The sequence below is a fragment of the Saimiri boliviensis genome, chromosome 15, assembly GCF_048565385.1.
Source record: "Saimiri boliviensis isolate mSaiBol1 chromosome 15, mSaiBol1.pri, whole genome shotgun sequence".
Taxonomy (NCBI): domain Eukaryota; kingdom Metazoa; phylum Chordata; class Mammalia; order Primates; family Cebidae; genus Saimiri; species Saimiri boliviensis.
Window position 1 is genome coordinate 70,866,578 of NC_133463.1, and position 21,943 is coordinate 70,888,520.

General features: G+C 39.0%; 1 long non-coding RNA gene and 1 other non-coding gene across 2 annotated transcripts in view; one reads left to right on the forward strand and one right to left on the reverse strand.

The window, feature by feature from the left end:
* The window catches only part of LOC141581491 (uncharacterized), a 459,045-nt gene that overhangs the window by 426,183 nt on the left and 10,919 nt on the right, over nucleotides 1-21,943 (forward strand). Inside the window, exons 8-11 of the long non-coding RNA XR_012514169.1 lie at nucleotides 11,056-11,106; nucleotides 12,432-12,536; nucleotides 12,948-13,059; nucleotides 14,273-14,429. This is a non-coding gene — a long non-coding RNA (uncharacterized LOC141581491). The remainder of the gene's footprint in view (nucleotides 1-11,055; nucleotides 11,107-12,431; nucleotides 12,537-12,947; nucleotides 13,060-14,272; nucleotides 14,430-21,943) is intronic.
* Nucleotides 14,275-14,437, reverse strand: LOC120362471 (U1 spliceosomal RNA). The gene has a single exon (XR_005578372.1). It is a non-coding gene; the product is annotated as a U1 spliceosomal RNA (small nuclear RNA).

Genomic DNA, 21,943 nt, shown 5'->3' on the forward strand with positions numbered 1-21,943 from the left:
CGTAATCAAATAGGGATCCTCAAAAAGCACACTCAGAATACATAATAGTGCATAGGGAAACCAGTACAGTACAAAGAATAGGAGATAATTTGAAAGTCTGTGTCAGTACTCTAGTCAAGTCGTTGTGGTATTCTGCATTAAAGTACTGGCAATGGGGTAGATAAACGTGAGTTGCTTTCTGTTTAAAAACATACAGCAAGTAGTTAAAATACATGGCTAACAATTGGGAGTAGAAGTGACTATTGAATAAATCAAGAATAATTCACTAACTCTGACTTGAGAACTAGTTTATGATGACATTCTTTCCTGAATTGATAACACAGGAGTTAAGTTTCAATTTGGAAATGTTAGGCTTGAGGTGGATACATCTAAATGGGCATATGTCTCATGGGCAGTTAATTGCACACAACAGAGGTCAGGAAACACATACACTTAAGCATCATCAGTATAAATGGAGCAGCTGCTGAATGAATATACAGATGCTTGAGTGGAGCCTGTCTAGGCAGGATGCTGAAAAGGGTACCATTTATCTCATTTGCCTTTTCTAGTTTGGGCACCAGGTTGGGATCAAATATATCAAGTAGTTCTCTGTTTGGAACAGGTATATTTAATTTTTGTGAAATACCGAAAACGGTCATATGAAATCTAAAAAAAACTAGTATGTACAGGCAAGTATTTACTATCAACAAGGCATTATTTTAAATCATTTGCCTTTTATGCTATTAATCTACCCTGAAACTCAATCATGGTCCCACTTTACAGCAGCTCAAATATGTAAAATAAAGGATCCTCATTAGCTTAGAAATCCAAAGATAGAATCAAATTACATATATAGTTTCCAGAGACTATGTGATTAATTTACATTTATTAATGATTACCATATATCTAGTATCACACTAGATATTGGGAGCCAAAGTTCATATTTTAATTATTTTATGTTAAGCTAGCTACAACGGATGCCCCAAATTGTAATATTAAGTATAAATATAGACACGTATATAAGCAGATACCCACAGTAAGCTACAACTCATAGACATCTAACCTCAGAGTATCCTCAGTCCCTCTGTACTGAGACCACACAGCAAGGAATCAGGCTCCCACTGCTGCCGAATCTCCATCCAGTGAAATATTTACATGTTGGTCTATGGAAGGTTAACTCTCTAAGAGTAAGCAAGGTTAACAAAGACCTTGTTGCTTTCATGCCTTATCTCCTATTTGAAGAAGTCTTCAGACTAACATTTCTGATTTCCTGTCTATATCCTATTTTTAAGGTAATGCTATTTGAACGGTCTTTTCAAAATTTAAGTTCTGTGTTCCCATGCTCTTTGCTCATGGGGATTGTTTATTGGGCTCCCTGGTTCTCATTCTAATTCTCCTTGATAAGCCAGGGCACGATAACCTGAAGTTACTGGCATATTCTTTAAGTATCTGCTTCTTTGGACATATCTAGATTTTTGTACCCTGACTTCACACTTTATTCTAGGAATTATCTGTTTTGTACTCATCGTTTGTCCTTCAGATTGGTTTCCTCACAAAGGCGAGAGAGACTTGTTATTGGACTGCTGACTCTTGCTGTGTTTTGGTGAGTTTCTTTAGTCCTGGGGTGTTCCCTGCTTCTCTGCTCTGATATCCATTTCTCACTCCTTCCCTGCTTTGCTCTGTGTCATAGACATCCGATCTCTGCAGACCATATTTCTCTGGCTCCTGGAAGGTTTAACTAGCAAATGGGAAGTGTTAGCAATAGGTTGGAGACAAGAAGGAAGGCACTGTCCAGGGAACTCTTACCCTAGGCTCAAGGCAGCAGTTCCAACAGTGGCTGATTCAGCTTCATGAATCTAGCTTTGACAGGGAGTGCTGGTTCATGGTCACTGACCTCTTTAACTTGCCAGTGCTAGGAGTGTTACCAGCTCTCTTCTGTTGCTAATCTTTGAGTTGTTTCACTTGTCCTCTGGCTTTCCAGCATTTCTAGTACTTCTACAGCTATTCTGTGGTGTTAAATATCTTCCACCAAACTACCAGGTGTGAACTATGTTTTCCTGACTGGTCCCAGTCTGTATGTCTTTTCTTCTACCTCTGACTGCATTGGAAACTTCCAGCTGATCTGAACCAAATATGCATATGATAATGATGGTTTAAAAATAAAAGTATTTTCCTTTTCATTTAGTCTTGATTCTTCTGTCTCTCTTTCTTTCCCACACTCTCCTTGATTTTTCTTAAAGTTATTTTCTTTAGGGGGCTGAGCTCAGTGGCTCATGCCTGTAGTCCCAGCACTTTGGGAGACCAAGGTGGGCAGATCACCTTGGGTCAGGAGTTCAACACAAACCTTGCAAACATAGTGAAACCCCATTTCTACAAAAAATACAAACAATTAGCCAGGTGTCATGGTGGGCGCTTGTAATCCTGGGAGGCAGAGGTTGCATTGAGCTGAGATTGCACCATTGCACTTCAGCTTAGGTGACAGAGTGCGACTCTGTCACACACACACACACAGTTATTTTCTTTATACTTGTTTTTCTGGACCCCTTGATTTTATTTCACTTGTTTGTGTGTTATTATAATTTATTACCATATTCTATACCTGTCTGTATTGGAATTATTTATCCATGTCATAACTAATACATTTGCCAAGATTTTTCAGCCTTTTTATACAGAAAGCCAAAATTTAGACTGTATATACATTTTCTCCAATAGAAGTCAATTTTATCTTGAGTTCAAATCTGTTCAATGTGAAAAAATATGATCCTTTATTGCCTTTTATAGCATTTTCTGCAAAATTGTTAGCTATAGCTCTCAGCAAATACTAAAAAATTCAGGAGTAGCTTTTGAATTTCTGCTAAATGAGTGGACTTAATTGCCTTCCTTAGCTTTTGTAAGGAAAAGAGGCGTTTTTCAGATATTAAGTCTTGATTTATTATACTTATACTTAGCTATACACACACACACACACACACACACACACACACACACACACAAAACCAGAACAACAAAACTAAATTTTCCCTTGCCTACTTTTTCTTTTGCATCATTAATCATTGTATCTGTCTGGAGTTCGCATTTGAAACCATTTCAGCCATGTCTACATATATAGGTTTTAAGAATATTGATCACTTTCTATATTTTAACAAAATTACGTCTTTTTCTTTCTTCAAATATAATAAACTTTTGAATAACCTTTGTCTTAATCACATTTGAACTTCTAACAGCCTATTCATAATACTTTGCATATAATAAATGCCAGTACTTGTTAGTTGAATTGAACTAAATAGAAGCATACTCAAATGTGGCAATGTTTAAAAATCAATAGTAATTTCTTGTCACTTTAAAATATTGTTAGACAAATTCTTTTTATCTTTGCTTAGTAGGTAATGCTATTTAAGACTCCGAAAGTAATGTATACTTCCATAGCATCCTGCTTGAAAAAAATTTATGGCCCAGATTCTGTAAGATTATGATGGAAATAACTTCTAGTACAAAACCTAACACTTTGAAAGAGATCAGCAAATGGATGCTGACTAAACGAATGAATTACCAGTTACTGAAGCTAATAATAAACGATGTCATCCTGACTTGTCCCAGACCTGTACATTCTTTCTTCTACCTCTAATTGCACTGGAATTTTCCAGCTGTATTAACTGAATATGGGTTTGACAATAATGGTTTAAAAATAAAAGCAGCTTTAGAACTCCTATTTTATTCATATTTTCATCCTTGTGATTCGTGGTCCCAAATATTTTCTCATATGCTTTCAAAAATTGAATAAGGTAATTTTTAGAGCTTGATTTTCACTTGCTTCGATTTCTTTGTAGTCTAAATATGAATTTTATTGGTAGAAGAATAGAAAATACTATGCTATGCCCTAGGAAGTATTTTGGGGCTCCTACCTTTCAACAGTGTATTTTACAATGAGATTCTTTTTTTTTTTTTTTTTCAGATGGGAGTTTTGCTCTTGTTGCCCAGGCTGGAATGCAGTGGCACAATCTTGGTTCACTGCAACCTCCACCTTCTGGTTTCAAGTGATTCTCCTACCTCTGCCTCCTAAGTACCTGGGATTGCAGGCACCCATCACCATGCCTGGCTAATGTTTGTATTTTTAGTAGAGATAGGGTTTCACTGTGTCGGCCAGGCTAGTCTCAAACTCCTGACCTCATGATCCCCCTGACTTGGCCTCCCCAAGTGCTGGGATTATAGGCATGAGAGAGTCTTTTTATCATGTTGTTAATATTTAGCTCATGATAAAATCCTTATCCTTTGAGCTCAAGTAAAATTAAACTGTATAACAACAGTTATCTTACCTTGTACACATAGTTTTTAGTGTGTGAATGGGCATCGTATTTGTCTGTTTTTTTTTTTTTTTTTTTTAGAGATTCAAATCCAAACACACTACTCAGTGCCATCCATGTTGTTGAAAATGACAGGATCTCATACTTTTTATGGCTGAATAGTATTCCACTGTGAATATGTACCACATTTTCTTTATCTACTCATCTGTTAGTGGACATTTAGGTTGCTATCAAACATTGGCTATTGTGAATAGCGCTGCAATAAACATGAGAGTATTTACTGATTTCCTTTCTTTTGGGTAAATACTCAGCAGTGGGATTGCTGAATCATATGGTAGTTCTGTTTTGAGTGTTTTGAGGAACCTCTGTATTGTTTATATTGTCCTCCATAGTGCTTGCCGAATTTACATTCCCCCCAACAGTGGATGAGGTTTCCCTTTCACCACATCCTCACCAGCATTCATTATTGCCTGTCTTTCTAATGAAAGCCATATTGACTGGGGTGAGATGATATCTCATTGTAGTTTCCATTTGCATTTCTCTGACGATCAGTGATGTTGAGCACCTTTTCATATACCTGTTTGCCATTTTTGAGAAATGTCTATTCAGATCTTTTGCTCATTTTTTAATCAGATTAATAGATGTTGTTCAAACTTAGTTGTTTGAGTTTCTTATATATTTTGGTGATCAATCCCTTGTTAGGCAGAAATGCTCATTCTCTCTCCTTACTTTCCTCCAAACAAATGGAGTCTTCTCTCTGTGCTGAGCTGCCTGGAGCTGAGTAAAGGGTGACATAAACTGTCCTGTGGCCACCACCACTGGACCATGCTGGGTCAGACCTGAAGCCAGCACAGCCCTGAGTCTTGCCCACAGCCGCAGTGACCAGTGCCCGGCTACCATCTATCTTCACTCATGTCTCAAAGGCTCTACAATTAGCAGGTGGCGAATCCAGACAGGCTTGTGTCCTTCCCTTCAGGGCAGTGAATTCCTCTCCCTGGGAAGTTCCAGAGATCCTGTCAGGGAGCCAGGGCCTCGAGTTGGAAACCTTAGGAATTTACCTGGTACTCTATTCAGCTGCAGCTGAGCTGGTACACAACCCACAAGACAAAGTCCCTCCTACTCTTCCTTACTGTTCCTCAATTGAAGAGTCTCCTTCTGTGGCCACCACTGCCCGAGGCCCACATCGAGCACTGCCTGGCTACTCCGACATTCGCTTAAGGCCAGAGGGCTCTTTAGTTAGCTCAGGGTAAATGCTTTCAGTCCTGGATCTCTTCCTTCGGAACAGTGGGCTTCCCTCCGGCCCAGGGCAGATCTAGAAATACCATCCAGAAGCCAAGGCCTGAAGCTGGGAAACCCAAGGAGTCTGCTTTGTGCTCCACTCCATCCACTGTGGCCAAGCTGGTACACAAACTGCAAGATGAAGCCTCCTTTACTCTTCCCTCTCCTTTCCTCAAGCAGGAGTCTCTCCCCATAACCACCACGGCTGGGAATGTGCTTGGTCACACCTGAAGCCAGCAAGGCTCTGAGTCTCTTTAAATCTCTAAGTCTCTGAGCCAGGGCTCAAAGCACACACTGCCTGGCTACCGCTGCTGATTATTCAGGGCCCAAAGGCTCTTTAATGAGCAGATGAAGAATCTCCTCGCCTGGACTGGGTCTTTTCCTTCAGAGATGCAGGTTCTCTTCTGGCCCACAGTGTGTCTAGAAATGATACCTGGCAGCTAGGGCCTGGAATGTGGGCCTTAGGATTCTGTCTGGAACTCTATTCTACTGTCAGTGAGCTGGTACCCAGGATGCAAGACAGAGTCCTCTTTACTCCTGCTTCTCCTCTGCTCAAAGCAGAGGAATAGAGTCCTAGAGCTGTGAGCTGCACTGCCTGGGTTTTGGGGAGGGGTGATGCAAACCCTCCTTTGGCTGCCCTAGCTGGTGCCTCATTAGGTTGAATGCACCCAAGTGCACCGCCTCTGAGACCAGCATAGCACTGGAACTTGTCTAGGAATTATAATCTGTGCGGCCTAGACTGCCTTTCAAGTTTAGTTAGGACCCCGGTGCACTTTAGCCCATGATGATAGGGCTTGCCTGAACTCAGGTTCCACTCACTGGCATGGATGATTTGCCTCTGACTAGGACTGGTCTAAATGTTCTCTCAGCCACCAGCTAAGTTCTTCACTGTGTTGCTTTCCACTGTTACAGGATAGCACTGAGTTCTAAGGCAATGCCTCACAATCCCTGGGCTCTTCCTCCCCCAAGTGCACAGATTCTCACTCCATGCCATGGGTCTGCTGTGGGGTGGAGGGAATGGTGATGTAGGTAATTCAAGACTGTCTTTCTACCCTCTGCAGTACCTTTTTCCTTAATAGGATGTTAAAGTCAGTATTGTGATTGTAACATCTGGTTTTTTGTTCTCATGAGGATGCTTTTTTTGTGTGAATAGTTGTTGGATTTGTTGTTCCTGTGGAGGTGGGGGTGGCAATTATTGGAGGCTTGTATCTGGCCATCTTTCTCTGCCTCCCTCTGATTATTTTATTTTTGAGAGTTCTCAGGAGGCTATATTATGCAATTCATGAGATCTCTTACTACGCTTGTAAAATGCTTTGCACATAAGTAAGCTATAGAGTTGTATGAAAATGGTTATTTCTATGTTTAGTGATTTTTGACCAATTATTCTCAATATATTAGCTTAAACATATACAATGGCATACTGTCTTATGTAATGTTTTAAATAAATATCTACATGGAAAAAGATGACAAATTCAGATCAGTTCGACTTTTCCTATATAATGATTAAAATGTGCCATATTTTAAATCGTATTTATGTATAATTAATTAATTATTATTGATTGATGCCATAGATCCTGGCCCAGGTTTATGGAACATAGACTTTAGATGGAGGTCTGGATGCAAGGGCTTTATAGGGGAGTGAGCTCGGGGATTACATCTGAATGCATGTGAGAGAAGCGGAATTGGGCAGAAGGAGAAGGTGAACTGCAATGCCAGTTAAAAGGAAACCTCAGAAATCCATGAGAAGCTCTGAAACTGGAATGACGTTCAGGGATAGTTTAAGTGGAAGCACGAGGCCCCCTTATATTTCAGCATCAAGCAGCTGAACACAGATGTAAGGGTGGGAATATACAGCACAGGGAGGTGGCTCCCTTGAACAAGAGGTACTATTAGGGTGGTGCAAAAGTAATCGCAAAAGGCGTTTTTCCACTTTTAATGGCAAAAACGCAATTACTTTTGCACCAACCTAAATACCTAGGAGGCACTCAGCTTTTGCTTAACAGTAGCCTACTTTTGTGACAGAGAGAGAAAAACAGATCACGGACCAGACAAGGAATCTATGTAGCATACCCAGCATCAACAATAGCCAATTGCTGTTAAATCTACAGTAATTGTCACCATTTTTTTTCTATTCTGAGTAAAGTTGAAATCATAGAACACTATAGCGTGAAAGAATCCAGAAGACTGTTTAGTTCCATGTTCTCATTTGGTTGATGCATTAACATTAAATATATTTTTAAGGACATAAAGTATAAACAGGATTAAAATTAAAATGATGTAGACTGTTTCAGGACCTCTTGACTATTTTATTTTCTACTTTATTAGCACAGATCATTTTTGAAGTTGTGGGTTTTAGTCAAATATTTGAGTTTAAAATGGGCCTGTACTATTAACTGGATGCAGTATATAATTTATAATTTAAAAATGTTTGCTGAATGAATAAGTAATTTAATAAAAGAAGGAATTCATACAATAGCTCTGCAGGGTGGGAGGCATGAAATAGCCAGCAGTACTAGCTACATGAGCCTCAGTTTCTTTCTAACTCCACATAATATCAACCTTGTGTTATAACTGTGTGAATAAATTAAGATGTGCTAAGTGCTTTTCTTTTTTTTTTTTTGAGATGGAGTTTCACTCTTGTTACCCAGGCTGGAGTGCAATGGCGCGATCTCGGCTCACCGCAACCTCCGCCTCCTGGGTTCAGGCAATTCTCCTGCCTCAGCCTCCTGAGTAGCTGGGATTACAGGCACGCGCCACCATGCCCAGCTAATTTTTGTATTTTTAGTAGAGACGGAGTTTCACCATGTTGACCAAGGATGGTCTCGATTTCTTGACCTCGTGATCCACCTGCCTCGGCCTCCCAAAGTGCTGGGATTACAGGCTTGAGCCACCGCGCCTGGCCGCTAAGTGCTTTTCATAATGCTTATCGTATAGTCACTGCTTGTCTAATTCAGGTTGCTCTCTCCAAATTCCTCTATGTGAATTTTAATGCCTGAATCTTGCTTGGAGACAGATATACATAAGCCATGAATTAACTATAAAAGTAATCATTATGGCCCCAGCTTTGTACAGTAAAAGTCAATTGTTAGTTTAAATTGGCCACTCTGTAAGATCAGATATCCATAGCCACATAATGACCACATTCATGACCAGATAGTCTGGCCTGACTCTTCCTAATCAACTTTGAATTATTCTCAATTGCTGCGGCCATAGTCTACTCATTTTCCTGTGCTTGCCACATCAGTTTCTCTTTCCAGCCACAAAATTTGATGGTCCACTCTAGCATACTCCAGGAAATGAATAATGACATCCTTCTTACAGAGCCACATTTGAATGTCTTTTATCCATTTTGCACACAAGGGTCTATGCATTATTTCATTTCCTATATTTCTTTATATTCTCTGAAGTCTTTTAGCACTTACTAATACATGATATCCTCTTTTATAAATCAGATGTTTGGGAGTAATTTATGTATATAGTAAAATTCTACTTTTGATTGTACCATTTGATGAACTTTGACAAATTTACACTGTCCTTTAACCAACGCTACCATCAAGTTACAGAACATTTCTATCACCAAAAAAAAAGTTTCCTTATGACTCTTTGTAGTTAATCCTGTACTTCCCCACCCCCAACACCTGACCTCTAACCTATTTTCTGTCTCCATGGATTTTGCCTTCTTCAGATGTCATTTAAGTGGAAATGTACAATATGCGTATTCTGACGTTATGCCTTTTGGATGTTTCCATATTGTTGCATGTATTAATAGTTTATTTTAATGGCCAAGCAGCATTTCATTACATAAAAATACCACAATTTGGCTGGGCACAGTGGCTCACGCCTATAATCCCAGCACTTTGGGAGGCCGAGGCGGGTGGATCACGAGGTCAAAAGATCGAGACCATCTTGGTCAACAAGGTGAAACCCCGTCGCTACTAAAAATACAAAAATTAGCCAGGCGTGGTGGTGCACGCCTGTAATCCCAGCTACTCAGGAGGCTGAGGCAGGAGAATTGCTTGAACCCAGGAGGTGGAGGTTGCGGTGAGCCGAGATCGTGCCATTGCACTCCAGCCTGGGTAACAACAGCAAAACTCTGTCTTAAAAAAAAACAAAACAAAACAAAAAAAACACAATTTATTTATATATTCACAAAACTGAGGGCTGTTTGGCTTTGCTCCAATGTTTGGCTACTATGAATAAAGTTTATGTATTTACATTGGAGTCTTTATATGGAAAAATTTTTCTTCAGTAATAATTCTGAGTTGGAGTGCTAGGTTACAAAGTAGGTATATGTGTAACATGATATGGAAATGCCAATTATTTTTGCAAAAGGCCTGTACTATTTTGCATTACTGCAAGCAATATATGAGTGTTTCAGTTGCATCACATATTCACCGAAGTTGGTATTGTCAATGATATTGTTCAGACTTTAGTTATCAAGTAGGTATGTAGTGACATGTCATTGTGGTTTTAATTTCATTTTCCTAATGACTAATTATGTGAAACATCTTTTCATTCGATTAATATTCTTTGGTGGAGTTTCTATTCAAATCTATTGCTTATTTTAAGAATTAAGTTATCTTTATATTAATTCCTGAAAAAAAATATGTATTCTAAAACTGCCTTAATTAAATATGTGTTTTGCCCATTTTTTCTCCAGTCTATAGCTTGTCTTTTCAATCTATTAACAGTGTATTTTGGAGAGCAGAAATTTTTACTTTTTTTATTTTTTTTTATTTATTTATTTATTTATTTATTTATTTATTTTTATTTATTTATTTTTTTTTTTGAGACGGAGTTTCGCTCTTGTCACCCAGGCTGGAGTGCAATGGCGCGATCTCGGCTCACCGCAACCTCCGCCTCCTGGGTTCAGGCAATTCTCCTGCCTCAGCCTCCTGAGTAGCTGGGATTACAGGCACGCGCCACCATGCCCAGCTAATTTTTTGTATTTTTAGTAGAGACGGGGTTTCACCATGTTGACCAGGTTGGTCTCGATCTCTCGACCTTGTGATCCACCCGCCTCGGCCTCCCAAAGTGCTGGGATTACAGGCTTGAGCCACCGCGCCCGGCAAATTTTTACTTTTGAAGAAACACAATTTATTATTTTTTTCTCTCCTAGGATATGCTCATATCCTGTTTAAGAAACCTTTGCCTAATCAATAGTCATGAAAGTTTCCCCCCACCCCGTTTTGTTTTAGAGCTATTGGAATTTCAGCTCTTATATATTTAAGTTCGTCATCCATTTAGTTGTTTCCTGTCTAAGCTGTGAGTTAAGGACTGGGGCTTATTTTTTTGCATATGACATCCAATCGTTTCAGTACTATTTAATGCCGTAAAATATAAAAAAATTCTTCCACCTTTGAATTACTTTGGTATCTATGTTTTATAAACAATAGAATATATATGTAGAAATTTTTACCTTTCATTTTGGATTAGTGGAGAGATAAACATTTTAGAATTACATTAGAATTTAAACTCTGCCTCTATCATTTTCTAGCTGTGTTTTCAAAGCCCGTTTATCATGAATGGTATCCTGATCTAGGAAAAGGTGAGTACAATATGTAACTTTTGAGGTTTCTTTTTAAAAGTCTGTGAGACAAATAAGATACATCATTTTTTTTTTTTAATCTAGCAGATACTAAAAACTGGCATGTCTGTTCATTTCCAACAATGTGTTAATCTTTCTTTCCTAATTAGATTGGTAGCCTCTTAAAGACAAGGGCTAATCTTTCTACCTCTACAACGTAAGCCACAAACTCCAGCCTAGAAAAAGCTGGGCTCCAAGATTGAGAAGACACTGAGCGGGGTTTGAGTTTCCAAGATGGGTCTTCCATTGAAGGGAATGATCAATGGTGTGTGAGCAAATTCTTAAACTAATCCTGCCTCAAGACACAGTATTTTGTGTCACTGTCACCTCTTTGTTCAGAAGGACAAGAAATCAAGTGGTTCAGATCAAGGATTTGATGGCATTTTGTTCTTTAAAAGAATAATTATATCATTTTACAAGATTTCCTCTCTTTATTCCCACCACTTGAAATTAAATGTTTATTTAAAATGCGCAAAATTCCCATCCATAAACCAGGCAATGTTGCTGATTAATTCAGGAAGGCTTTGTGTAAGAAGAGGCAAGAGTTCATTGCTCTCAAGGAATTTGTTATTTAAAGTAGATGCAGCTATCTTTCAAGGACAGATTGTTGAACTGAAAGTCAAATAGTTCAGCTCAAATTCCACTTCTGGCTTTTAATAGAAAACAAGCTGTTGACTAGTCTTTTTTTTTTTTTTTTTTTTTTCTTTTTTTTTTTTTTCTTACTTTTTTTTTTTTGAGACGGAGTTTCGCTCTTGTTACCCAGGCTGGAGTGCAATGGCGCGATCTCGGCTGTTGACTAGTCTTAATGTCAACTTTATTATTAGTAAATTGGTGCTAATTTCACCTTCAAAGGTCTTTGCAAGTCTGAATGAGATAGTAAATGTGAAAGCACTTTGTGATCATTAGTATGCTATACAAATATAACTCATTGTTTTTACTAAGACTCAAAGCCAAATTTAGAAAAGAATATGTTACTTGTTGATCAATGAAAATGAACCCTGGAGATCTCCTTCCCCAAATCATCCCACATTCTACTAAGATGTAATACTGGTTGTCATTTGGCCATATATAATGCATTGCTTTATGTTAAGTAAGCCTTTTCAGGTTTTCATTTAAAATGGAAATGCCTTTGAGAAGAGGAGAGTAATAATTAAAGAAACAGCCTGCAGTGAATAGGTCTCAAGGACCTTATGTTAAATACCTGACACCTAGGCAATATTGACATGTATTATTCTATTGATTCTTTCTGACTGTGCTGTCAAATATAAAAACATTGAGCCTTACAGGACTTGAAAAGAGTAGAGGGGGAAAAAATAACCCTGGACACTGGAGAAAAATACGTTGGAGATAAGGCAAAAAGAAAAAGAGTTTACTTTTCCAGTTGGTTCGAGGTAAGCCCTGTAACTAGCAGACATTTGGGATACACTGCACTAAATTGACATGAAGAATTGCATATACTGAAGTGTACAGTTTAATGAGTTTTGGCATATGTAGATTCCCATGAAAATGTCAGTGCACTCAAGAGCACAAGTTCATCATCCCTCACCTTTCACCCTTCCAATTTCATCCCTCCCGTCTCTCCCACTTCCCTCTTTCCAAGTAATCGTCTGCTTTCTGTCATTCTGTATTAGTTTGCATTTCCTAAAATTTTATGGAAATGGAATCATATTGTAAATATCTTTTTAAAAATCTGTCTCATTTCACTCTGCGTAATTGTTTTGACACTGATCCAGGTTATAGTATGTATCAATTGTTAATTCCTTTTTAATACTAATTCACATTTCATTATGTGGATACCACAGAGTTTTTCCTTTTACATGTTCATGGATGTTTGGATGTTCAGCTATTATGGATATAGCTGCTATGAATATAAGTATACAAGTCTCTGTTTGGACACCTGCTTTCATTTATCAGGTAATTATCTAGGCATGAAATAACTGAATTGTATGTCTGGCATACATTTAATTTTATAAGAAATGGCTAGCTGATTTCCAAATTGGTCATACCAGTTTGCCTTCCCAACAGCCGTTCATTAGAGTTCCAATTACTCCACACACTCTCCAACAATTGGCATGGTCGGTATTGATCATTTTAACCCTTCCTAATTGGTGCAAAGGGATATCATTTTGACTTTGATTTGCATTTTAGTAATGACTAATTATATTTAAGAATCATTTTATGTGCTTATTTGTCAGTTATGTAAATCTTTTTTGGTAAAGTGTCCAAATTTTTGCCTTTTGTGGTTTGGTTTTGTTTTCTTATCACTGTCTTTTGAACGTTATGTAGTTTGGATAAAACTATAAGTTACATGCTTTGCAAATATTTTCTCCCAGTCTGCAGTTTGTCTTTTTCTTTTCTTCATATAACTTTTGGATTTTTTTTCTGTATAATCTATTCTGTTCATTAATCTATTTGTCTTCCTTTATACTGATATCAGCTTTTTTTGGTTACTATAGCTTTAAAATAAGTTTGAAATCAGATAGTATTAGCTCTTGAACATTTTCTTCTTTATAAAGGTAGGATGGCCATTCTATCTCCTTTGTCTTTCCATACGTGTTTTTGAATCAGTTTGCCAATTCAGTAGAAGAAAGAGGAAGACAAGTCTAGAGAATTTAACTGTGGCTTCTCTGAATGTATCAGTCAGTTTGGGGGAGAAGTAACATCTTAATGTTGAGCCTTACAATCCAACTTTATTACTCCTTTTTAGCTGGGTGTCAGATTTCACTGAGTGTCAGACACTGTGAATATCATTATGATGTTTTTTGTTTTAGTTTTCTTTCTGTTTCTTGTACTTGAGATTTACTGAATTTCTTAAATCTGTGAGTTAATGGTTTTTATGAAATTTGGAAAATTTGTGGGCTTTATTTCTTCAGATATATTTTCTTTCTCCTACTTCTTTCAGGGACTCCAATTTTATGTATATTAGGTCACTTGAAATTGCTCAGAACTTGTTCATACTTTAGTCTTTGTGTGTGTGTGTCTCTTTTCCATCTGTTTTTCATTATGAAGAATCTCTATTTTTATGTCTTCAAGTTCACTAGTCTTTTTTCCATAATGTCTAATTTATATATATATATATATATATATATATATATATATATATATATGTATGTATTTTTATTGATAGACCAGGGGAAAGCACGAACACGGTCCCCCACTACCACAAATTATGCAGTTGAGTTTCCCACATTTGGGGAAATCGCAGGGGTCAGCACATCCGGAGTGCAATGGATAAGCCTTGCTCTGGGAAAAACAACTTCATGATCATGGTATCTCCCTGCCAGGTAAGTTGTCTAATTTATATCTAATCCCATCTAGTGTATCTTTCTATCTCATAAATTCTAAGGTTCATATCTAGATTTTCAATTTAGTTTCCTTTTTATATCTTGTGTGTATGTGTTCTTATAGTAGAATGATTTATAATCCTTTGGATATATACCCAGTAATGGGATTGCTGGGTCAAAAGGGATTTCTATTTTTAGGTCCTTGAGGAATCGCCACACTGTCTTCCACAATGGTTGAATTAATTTACACTCCCACCAACAGTTTAAAAGTGTTCCTATTTCTCCACATCCTCTCCAGTATCTGTTGTCTCCAGATTTTTTAATGATCGCCATTCTAACTGGTGTGAGATGGTATCTCAATGTGGTTTTGATTTGCATTTCTCTAATGACCAGTGATGATGAGCATTTTTTCATATGTTTGTTGGCCTCCTGTATGTCTTCTTTTGTAAAGTGTCTGTTCATATCCTTTGCCCACTTTTGAATGGGCTTGTTTGTTTTTTTCTTGTAGATCTGCTTTAGTTCTTTGTAAATTCTGGATATCAGCCCCTTGTCAGATGGGTAGACTGCAAAAATTTTTTCCCATTCTGTTGGTTGCCGATTCACTCTACTGACTGTTTCTTTTGCCGTGCAGAAGCTGTGGAGTTTGATTAGGTCCCATTTGTCTATTTTGGCTTTTGTTGCCATTGCTTTTGGTGTTTTAGTCATGAAGTCCTTCCCTATCCCTATGTCCTGAATGGTTTTGCCTAGATTTTCTTCTAGGGTTTTTATGGTGTTAGGTCTGATGTTTAAGTCTTTAATCCATCTGGAGTTAACTTTGGTGTAAGGTGTCAGGAAGGGGTCTTGTTTCTGCATTCTGCACATGGCTAGCCAGTTTTCCCAACACCATTTATTAAAAAGGGAATCCTATCCCCATTGCGTGTTTTTGTCAGGTTTGTCGAAGATCGGATGGTTGTAGATATGTTGTATTTCCTCTGAGACCTCTGTTCTGTTCCATTGATCTATATCTCTGTTTTGGTACCAGTACCATGCTGTTTTGATTACTGTAGCCTTGTAGTATAGTTTGAAGTCCGGTAGTGTGATGCCTCCTGCTTTGTTCTTTTTGCTTAGAATTGACTTGGCTATGCGGGCTCTCTTTTGGTTCCATATGAAGTTTAAGATGTTCTTTTCCAGTTCTGTGAAGAAGGTCATTGGTAGCTTGATGGGAATTGCATTGAATTTGTAAATTACTTTGGGCAGTATGACCATTTTCACAATGTTGATTCTTCCTAACCATGAACATGGAATGTTTCTCCATCTGTTTGTGTCCTCTCTTATTTCATTGAACAGTGGCTTGTAGTTCTCCTTGAAGAGGTCCTTCACATTCCTTATTAGTTGTATTCCTAGGTATTTTATTCTCTTTGTAGCAATTGTGAATGGCAGTTCCTTCTTGATTTAGCTCTCTTGAAGTCTATTACTGGTGTATAGGAATGCTTGTGATTTTTGCACGTTGATTTTGTATCCTGAGACTTTGCTGAAGTTGCTTATGAGTTTCAGGAGATTTTGGGCTGAGATGATGAGGTCTTCTAGATATACAATCATGTCATCTGCAAATACAGACAATTTGATTTCCTCCTTTCCTATTTGAATACGCTTTATTTCTTTTTCTTGCCTGATTGCTCTGGCTAGAACATCCAGTACTATATTGAATAGGAGTGGCAAGAGAGGGCATCCTTGTCTAGTGCCAGATTTCAAAGGGAATGCTTCCAGTTTTTGCCCATTCAGTATGATATTGGCTGTTGGTTTGTCGTAAATAGCTTTTATTATTTTGAGATACGTTCCATCAATACCTAGTTTATTGAGGGTTTTTAGCATAAAGGGCTGTTTAATTTTGTCAAAGGCCTTCTCTGCATCAATTGAGATAATCATGTGGTTTTTGTCTTTGGTTCTGTTTATGTGGTGAATTACGTTTATGGACTTGCGTATGTTGAACCAGCCTTGCATCCCTGGGATGAATCCTACTTGATCATGGTGGATAAGCTTTTTGATATGCTGTTGCAATCGGCTTGCCAGTATTTTATTGAAGATTTTTGCATCTATGTTCATCATGGATATTGGCCTGAAGTTTTCTTTTCTTGTTGAGTCTCTGCCGGCTGTTGGTATCAGGATGATGTTTGTCTCATAAAATGATTTGGTAAGGGTTCCCTCTTTCTGGATTGCCTGGAATAGTTTAAGAAGGAATGGTACCAGCTCCTCTTTGTATGTCTGGTAGAATTTGGCTGTTAATCCATCTGGACCTGGGCATTTTTTGGGTGGTAGGCTCTTTTTTTTTTTTTTTTTTGAGACGGAGTTTCGCTCTTGTTGCCCAGGCTGGAGTGCAATGGCATGATCTCGGCTCACCGCAACCTCCGCCTCCTGGGTTCAGGCAATTCTCCTGCCTCAGCCTCCTGAGTAGCTGGGATTACAGGCACACGCCACCATGCCCAGCTAATTTTTTTTTAGTATTTTTAGTAGAGACGGGGTTTCACCATGTTGACCAGGATGGTCTCGATCTCTTGACCTCGTGATCCACCCACCTCGGCCTCCCAAAGTGCTGGGATTACAGGCTTGAGCCACCGCGCCCAGCCGGGTGGTGGGCTCTTAATTGCTGCCTTGACTTCAGACCTTGTTATTGGTCTATTCAGGGTTTCGACTTCTTCTGAGTTTAGGCTTGGGAGGATGCAGGTGTCCAGGAATTTATCCATTTCTTCCAGGTTTACTAGTTTATGTGCATAGAGTTGTTTGTAATAATCTCTGATGATGGTTTGGATTTCTGTGGAATCTGTGGTGATATCACCTTTATCGTTTTTTATTGCATCAATTTGGTTATTCTCTCTTTTCTTTTTTATTAATCTTGCTAGTGGTCTGTCTATTTTGTTGATCTTTTCGAAAAACCAGCTTCTGGATTTATTGATTTTTTGAAGAGATTTTCGTGTCTCTATTTCCTTCAGTTCTGCTCTGATCTTAGTTATTTCCTGTCTTCTGCTAGGTTTTGAGTTTTTTTGATCTTGCTCCTCTAGCTCTTTCAATTTTGATGATAGGGTGTCAATTTTAGATCTCTCCTTTCTTCTCATGTGGGCACTCATTGCTATATATTTTCCTCTAGAGACTGCTTTAAATGTGTCCCAGAGATTCTGGTATGTTGTGTCTTTGTTCTCATTGGTTTCAAAGAACATCTTTATTTCTGACTTCATTGTTTATCCAGTCAACATTCAAGAGCAAGTTTTTCAGTTTCCATTGAAGCTGTGTGGTTCTGAGTTAGTTTCTGCATTCTGAGTTCTAACTCGATTGCACTGTGGTCTGAGAGACTGTTTGTTATGATTTCTGTTCTTTTGCATTTGCTGAGGAGTGATTTATTGCCAATTATGTGGTCAATTTTAGAGTAGGTGTGATGTGGTGCTGAGAAGAATGTATATTCTGTGGATTTGGGGTGGAGAGTTCTATAAATGTCTATTAGGTTTGCTTGGTCCACGTCTGAGTTCAAGTCCTCAATATCCTTGTTAATTTTCTGTCTCATTGATTTGTCTAATATTGACAATGGGGTGTTAAAGTCTTCCACTATTATTGTGTGGGAGTCTAAGTCTCTTTGTAAGTCATTAAGAACTTGCCTTATGTATCTGGGTGCTTCTGTATTGGGTACATATATATCTAGGATCGTTAGCTCTTCTTGTTGCAGTGACCCTTTTACCATTATGTAATGTCCTTCTTTGTCTCTTTTGATCTTTGTTGCTTTAAAGTCTATTTTATCAGAGATGAGAATTGCAACTCCTGCTTTTTTTTGCTCTTCATTTGCTTGGTAGATCTTCCTCCATCCCTTTATTTTGAGCCTTTGTGTATCCTTGCATGTAAGATGGGTTTCCTGGATACAGCACACTGATGGGTTTTGGCTTTTTACCCAATTTGCTAGTCTGTGTCTTTTGATTGGGGCATTTAGTTCATTTACATTTAGGGATAGTATTGTTATGTGTGAATTTGGTACTGTCATTTTGATGCTACCTGGCTGTTTTGTTGGTTAGTTGATGCAGATTCTTGATTGTGTTGATACTGTTTTACCATTTGGTATGTTTTTGGAGTAGCTGGTACTGGTTGTTCCTTTATATGTGTAGAGCCTCTTTTAGGAGTTCTTGTAGAGCAGGTTTGGTGGTGATGAAATCTCTGAGTACTTGCTTGTTTGCAAAGGATTTTATTTTTCCTTCACTTACGAAGCTTAGTTTGGCTGGATAGGAGATTCTGGGTTGAAAGTTCTTTTCTTTAAGGATGTTGAATATTGGCCCCCAATCTCTTCTGGCTTGTAGGGTTTCTGCTGAGAGATCTGCTGTGAGTCTAATGGGCTTCCCTTTGTGGGTAACCTGACCTTTCTCTCTGGCTGCCCTTAGCATTTTCTCTTTCATTTCAACCCTGGTGAATCTGACAATTATGTGCCTTGGGGTTGCTCTTCTTAAGGAATATCTTTGTGGTGTTCTCTGTATTTCCTGGATTTGAATATTGGTCTGCCTTGCTCGGTTGGGGAAGTTTTCCTGGATAATATCCTGAAGAGTATTTTCCAGCTTGGATTCATTCTCTTCATCACATTCAGGTACACCTATCAGACGTAGATTAGGTCTTTTCACATAGTCCCAAATTTCTTGAAATTTTGTTCATTCCTTTTTGTGCTTTTTTCTCTGTTCTTGCATTCTCTTTTTATTTCATTGAGTTGATCTTCGACCTCTGATATTCTTTCTTCTGCTTGGTCAATTCGGCTGTTGAAACTTGTGCATGCTTCGTGAAGTTCTCGTGTTGTGTTTTACAGCTCCATCAATTCACTTATATTCCTCTCTATGCTGTCCATTCTCATTAGCATTTCGTCCAATCTTTTTTCAAGGTTCCTAGTTTCTTTGCATTGGGTTAGAACATGTTCTTTTAGCTCACTGTAGTTTCTTACTATCCACCTTCCAAAGTCTGAATCTGTCATTTCATCACACTGCTTCTCCATCCGGTCTGGTTCCCTTGCTGATGAGGAGTTGTGATCCCTTTTAGGAGGTGGGGTGTTCTCATTTCGGGAGTTTTCATCCTTTTTGCGCTGGTTCCTTCCCATTTTTGTGTGTTTATCTACCTGTTGTCTTTGTAGTTACTGTCTTTCAGATTGGGTCTCTGAGTGAGCTTCTAGTTCATGGATGCTGAAGTTACTTTTTTTTTTTTTTTTTTTTTTTAAGCTTTCCTTCTAACAGTCTGGCCCCTCTGCTGTAGGACTGCTGAGGTCCTCTCCAGGCCCTGCTTGCCTCAGGATCACTTGCAGCAGCTGCAGAACAGTAAGGGTTGCTACCAGTTTCCTATTCCGCTATCTTTGTCCCAGAAGGATGCTCGCCAACTGTCAGCCCGTTCTCTCCTTTATGAGGTGACTCTTTGGATCTGTGGGGGTCAGGGAGCTACTTGAGGAGACAGTCTATCTTTTTATTGGGGCTTAAGTCCTGAGCTGTGAGCTCCGTTGTTCATTCAGAGCTGCTGGGCAGGTATGTTTAGGTCTGCTGCAGCTGAACTCATAAAGCACTTTTTGTTCCCAGGTGCTCTGTCCCAGGGAGTTAGGGCTTTATGAGTTTCCGTTGTGCTACTGCCTTTTTTGTTTTTTCTTTCAGGTCTGCCCCACCCAGCTAGCAGCCCACCTAGCCACTGTCTGCCTGCAGAGGCTTTTCTGAGCTGCTGTGGGCTCTACCCAGCTGCCCTGTGCTCTTCCCTGCAGTCCTGTTTATATGGGTGTAGTTAGAACTGCCTCAGCAATGGTGGCCCTGCCTCTTTTATGGCAGACTCTCTCTGTTGTGGCAGGTTGCCTCGGCAATGGTGGGTTGCCACAACAACGGTGGCCTGCCTCTGTAGTGGTGGAGAGTCTCAGTAATGGCGGACGCCCCTCCCCCACAGAGCCAGACCATCCCTGGTTCAGCTGTGCTTGCTGTGAAATGCTCAACCCAGAGAGTTTTCAATTACTGTTTTTGTTGTTGTTGTGCATGGGGGGTGGGACCAACCAGGCCTGATCACCTGACTGCCTGACTCAGAGTCTTTTTTAAATTTTTTAAGTTGAATGACCCAGCATTCCAGTCGCTTGTTCAAAAGGCGCCGGGATCTCCCGTGCTGCGACTCACTGAGTCAGCTCAAACAGCAGCACCGAGGCTCCTGGTGGTTTTTTTGCCCAGGAATCTCCTGGCCTGGCTCACTATTTCAGATGAATGGGCAACTCTGCCGTCTCAGGGCTCCAATCGCCAGCTAAGAGGGCTCCCAGACCAGTGGCTTTTGTACAGAGAACCGCTGCAACAGGGCATGGTCACAGCAGCCGCAAGGGCCGAATCAGCCCCGCGGGGGCCAAAACAGCCACACCGGCCAGAACAGTGGCACTGGCGACCCCTCTGCCTGGGTATCTCCTGGTCTGTGGGCAATAAAAATTTGTCTGGAAATGCGGCGTCCACTCACCATCTGCACTTTCACTGGGAGCTGAAGTCCTGAGCTGTTCTTAGTTGGCCATCTTCCCAGCATCCACTTTTCCTTCTTTCTTAAAGGTCATTCTCCTTCACTGATTGATGTTTAATGTCTGGCAAACCGTTATTTTATATCTTTGGTTGTTTCAGTTGGGAGCAAATCTGTTCCATTTTACTTCCTCTTGTCTGAAAGCAAAAGTCCACAGACTATGCTAATTAGTTAATTCTAAGTACAGTACATAAACATCTCTCAAGAATTGTTTACTTATTCCTTACACAATCTAAGATAGTTCTTACTGCTAAGTAGACTGCGCCTCTGTCCAGAGAATGGCTTTACCATGATCTAGGTCTTAGAAGGTTTTTGAATCCAGCCAGTAGGAGGAGAAGTGAGTATAGAAGGAAGCATCATTTATTAATTACTTGGACCTGGAAGTGACATCACTTCTGCTTACTCTTCATTGGAGAAGAGATTAAGTTTCCACCTGGATACAATGGTAATAAAGAAAGGTAGTCTCTTACTGAGCATCAGTATCTTAGAACCAACTGGGAAGGAAAAGCATAGATTTTAGGTGGGCAAGAAGATGACTCTACTATGTGGTATTTTAATTTGTCAAAACACTACTTCATTTTTTCCTGTTCATGTTGTTTAAAGTATAGGTTTTTAATGTTTTCTTCTTCCCCATATAAATGTCTTCTTCTTCCCCAATGTAAAGTTGTAGGAAATGAGACTCTGGGAAGAGATTTAACTTAACTAATGTGTGGCTTATCTAGAACATAAGCAGTGTTTTCTGATCCCAGTTCAGTCATTTTCTATCATGTCATGCTATTCCTCACTGGGTCCTAGGGCAGTCAGCCAGATTTAATTATTTATACCAAAACTAATATCTTCCTTCTGCCACAAAATAAAATACTTGATGATACTCAAAATGGGCTTGCATAAAGTTTTAAAAAATTAAAACCAGTAAATTATCATATGCTTTATTCCTACTTATTCTCAATTAATTTGGGAAGAAAGCAGTTGAATAAAGTGAGTATACTGAATTTGGGTACTGTAAA